This window comes from Triticum aestivum, chromosome 2B (assembly GCF_018294505.1).
Source record: "Triticum aestivum cultivar Chinese Spring chromosome 2B, IWGSC CS RefSeq v2.1, whole genome shotgun sequence".
In the NCBI taxonomy this organism is placed as follows: domain Eukaryota; kingdom Viridiplantae; phylum Streptophyta; class Magnoliopsida; order Poales; family Poaceae; genus Triticum; species Triticum aestivum.
Window position 1 is genome coordinate 410,101,688 of NC_057798.1, and position 4,376 is coordinate 410,106,063.

Sequence of the window (4,376 nt, forward strand, 5' to 3'; positions counted from 1 at the left end):
TATTAGTCTTCAAAATATTTTATTTGACTGTGTTGTTGCTGTTTTGTGTGACCTATTGCATAAAAATAATTTCAAAAATTGCATTAGGTGAGGAACTAGTGTTCCTGTAGTTCATATTAGTAGTGTATATTTTACTGTGTGTCTACGTATTTTTGTTTAGATTTATTCTGTTGTTTTTATTTTAGGTGTTTAACTGTTGTTAGCCTTGGTTAAAAAAAAGAGAGAAACACCAGCCGTCCAGCGCAGCCAGCCGGCCCACCACACGCAGCCCACCAAACCCCGCACAGCCACGACCCAGCCCAGCCGACCGAATCGGTACGCGCAGCGACCGCACGCCCGATCGCTCGCTCGCCTCAGCCGCTGCCAGCGGGCCCCACCCCGCGCCCCTGTTCATCCCCTCCACCGAGCCGGACACCGCGCGCACGCACGCCGAGGCCGAGCCGGATCGTCCTGCGCCCCTGGTCGACCCCGCGCGCGCTCGAGACCCCGTATGCGGGCAAAAACCCTCGACGAACCCTACCGCAGCCTTCTCCCCCTCGCCACTCGTCCACGCGCAGCCATAGGGCAAAACGGATCTCGCCGGAGGAACTCGAGACCGCCGCCGTTCGTCGCTCCGTTCCGTCGCCGTAAGAGCACCTCCAGCCACACTGCCTGCTTCACTTGTTTCCCCGCTCGAAGCCTCCCTCGGCTGACGTCTTTGTGTTGCCGAAAACGCAGCAGAGGGAGAGGAACAAGCCGGCCGACTTCACCGGAGACTCGCCGTAGTTCACGTCTTCGCCACGGCTGTTTGAGGACGCCCCGTCGTCCTTTAACCCCACCAACGCCTCCGCCACTCAACGCCGCACATGTCCGTCACCTCGCCTTCGCCGGAGACCCACCGGAGGAGCGCCGCCGCCGTCCTCTGCTTCTGGTGAGCACGCACGCGCACATGAGCCTTTGGCCAATCACAAACTGCCACGAGGCACACTGCTACAGGCGCAGCTACAGTGCCGCACAGGATCCAGGAGATTTCTGTTTCTTTTGTTTTCACATATTTTCATCCAAAATTCAACTACCTATATCTTTTAGTCCATATATCCAATTTAGGTAATTCTTGTTCCTATGCACTCACGATAACCAGGAGAATATGACAGTACCAATTTTGCACATGTTTGCACTTTTCAAATTTGAATTCGTTCTAATTTGAATCAAACCTTCCGGAGGCCATAACTTTCAAACCATTGATCGAAATCGAGTGTTTCTTCTTGCTTTGTGATCGTAGTGCATTTTAGGTGCTGTTATGCTTCTGTTGTTGAGTTTCAAAACTGATTTTCTTGCTGTTGGTTTTTATTTTGGTTCTATTCGTGTTTCGGTGATTGATTTGTTGATTGTGTGAAACGTGTAGATTGTCCGGAGTGCGACGCGAACTATTGTCGGGAGTGTGACTTTCTGAACCAGAACCAAGGCAAGTTACATGTTGATCATCCTTTACCTATTGTTTCCTATGCATGTAGTTATATCACACTATGAATATATGCATGTATAGGATTACTATATTATTTTGCTATATGCTGTTGAGCTATCTTCCCGTCATTGCAAATCATGGTAGTTGTAGGTTGCTATGCTTTGTAGACGGGGGTGGTTCGTGTATAAATTGAGTTTATGTGAGGATTACATATTTAACTAAATTGAGTAGTAACTAAGGATTTGTGGGCGGAAGTGGTATTTCTTGGTGTTGAGGGAAGGCATCATGGGGTCTTGCACCTTCTCTAAGGCCATGTGCCCATGAGAGTGCACCCTAAGTGGAATGCCGCCCAGGTTCAAAAAGATCAGACAGACTTAGTGACTAGTAGCTTCCATGTGCGGCCACTGGCTATATGGGCTTTGGCTTAGTTGATCAGTTGTTGGAACCCTTGCCCAGACTGTGTCGACAGATGTAGCATATGTAGGTGGGATGTGGCCGTCGGGTGGTTAAGGGAACCTCTTCTGAAAGACTTCATCTCAATCTTCAGATTGGTTCCAGTGGGTAAAGCGTACTAAACTCTGCAGAGTATTAAAACTAATCATGATTAGCCATGTCCCCGGTTATGGGCAAATTTGAGCCACTATGCCATTACAGTTGTTGGATGATCTTGACAGTTGTGACACTTAATAATTTTTGTGGGCAACTTAATGAAGGGTAGGTTGGAGTTGATTTTGCCAACTCAACCTTGTGTATATAATTGTAGTAATAAAAGAACTAAATAAAAATTTGACTATTAGGTAGTTATGAGGACAAAATCAGCTTTCTGCAAAATAAACCCTCAAGCCTTCCTTTTGTTGTACTATGCATATACATGTAGGTCTGCTATTATTACTCCCGTGTAACTTGCCAATACATTCAAAGTATTGACCTATATGGTTGCAACGTCTCATGTTGCAGGATATTCAGATGAAGAGTAAGGTACCGTTAGGGTCGCGAGTCTGCACTCAGCATCGCCAGTGGGCTATGATGGGACTCATCGTTATTTTCTGCTACTTTCCGCTATTAGATTGAATAAAGTTAGCCAAGTGCTATGCAGATTGTTTTATTTTCTACATTCTGGATCATACGTTGTAATAAATGATGCACTTGCTATTCTGGTATTCATCTATACTGTGTGTGCTAGCGAGTTCGATCCAGGGACTAGCACGGTAAGCACAGAGACTCAAATCCTTCGAGATTTGGTCGTTACAACAATTCTCCTCCACTACTGATATGAACACGACAATGTCTGGTATATCAAAGAGTGTGGCTGCTATTGAAGTTAAACAAACCGAGTCGAGGAGAAGAGCTTATTCGAGAATGTTGGACGAACTACCAAACATTCAAATATATTGCACCGTGGTAGAGATGGCAAGAAACGTGAGTTATGTGGACCTGATGTGGCCGGCCTAGCTAGTTGTACGTCAAAACGTGATTACATGAGGTTACGGACCAACAAGAAAAAGATAAATCAAAGTGACACAGGAGTATATTTGAATGAAGCATGCATGAAAAGCTATTCACATGGACTTGTGCGCACAGGAAGGCCTGATGGGTTACATGCCAATCATGAACCGGTACTGGAGGAGATTATTCCTACCTTTCGTACACCACCAGGGAAAATAAGACTAGGTTCTTTCCTAATCTCCATCAAATTAGGAGAGAGATTGTTATTTTAGATAGTTTTTTTCCTGTTTGAATAGATATCCAAGTTGTTGGTGCATGTGTTAGTTGGCATAAAATCAGGTGGAAACATTAGCGTGGCTTTCTAGGAGTCTTGTACGAGAGTCTAGCCAGTTAGGTATTCTAGGGCGGGCGTTATTTTTATGGCATATAAAAGCCAAGCTTCGGCCATGTACGAGGATCAGTTTTTGTTTATCGGTGAGTTATGAAAAAAGTTAGAAAACGTCCATGTCTCGGACGACCCAATTGTGAGTATTTTCTGTGATTTTTCCATCGAGAAAATCCACTAGCGACGGAGGGTTGATCATCATATCGACGCCTACGTGCTGATCCGAGGGGATCGTTATTTTTGTTCGTGTATTTTCGTACACGGGTGAATCTTATTATTGGAGGTTGAGGGACCAGGTGGAAGAACAGTTGAACAAGCATCGCCGTGAAAGATCGGGCCATCTACATGCGCAAATTAGCATCTCGCTAGTCCATGCCTCATCAACTACAAGAAATCTCGTCCCGAGATTTAAGGGTGGAGTAAGGGGGAAAGACTCGAGAAGGACGGAGCTCAACACATGATAGGTAACTGGGGGCTATCTCAGTGAACGTGGCATAGAGGCATCTCTCGTGTTGAAATTCAAGAAAGTTATAGAGAGCAAGGTAAGGAGGTGCAATAAGAAGCTTCAACCGGGTAGGCAATTATTCGTTGCCAGAAATAGAGGGTGAATGGGGTTCAGAGCAATGGGAATAAGTATGGCGTCTGATATCATAGTTGACCACTAGGAAGGTGGCTCATGATTTGCGTACGAAGCCAAGTGTGAGGAACAGTTTTGGAGAACAGGGATGTATAGGAGAGTCGGGTTTCGACCCGTGGAAATGTGGGTTATGGGCCCACCATGTTGGTTAAAAAGTAGGAAGGGTGCTAAAATTTTGCACGGTCATGAAAGCAAGTCAGGTCAGAAGATAGACTGTCAATTATGTTGGCAACAATATTGGTACCAAGGGCGAGGGATAAAGAGAACCATTTTCCTGCTCGTTAAGACGAGGCGAACCAATAGGCAAAGTTCTCGTCCATCGGTGGCTACCGGAATGTCATCAACAATAGTAACAAGTTCTTACTAATAGAGTTTGTACACCGAGATGTTTACATAAGCAAGGAATTATCACTACTTGAATATGTTAGGTTACAAGAAAGGTTAAACAAAACAATCGAAAGGAA

The 4,376-nt window shown here is 45.4% G+C and overlaps 1 long non-coding RNA gene across 1 annotated transcript; it reads left to right on the forward strand.

Annotated features, from left to right (window-relative positions):
* Positions 1 to 208: 208 nt before the first annotated feature.
* Positions 209 to 1,444, forward strand: LOC123041305 (uncharacterized). Its single transcript, XR_006418464.1, has 3 exons — positions 209 to 626; positions 718 to 910; positions 1,385 to 1,444. It is a non-coding gene; the product is annotated as an uncharacterized lncRNA (long non-coding RNA).
* The last annotated feature ends 2,932 nt before the right edge of the window (positions 1,445 to 4,376 follow it).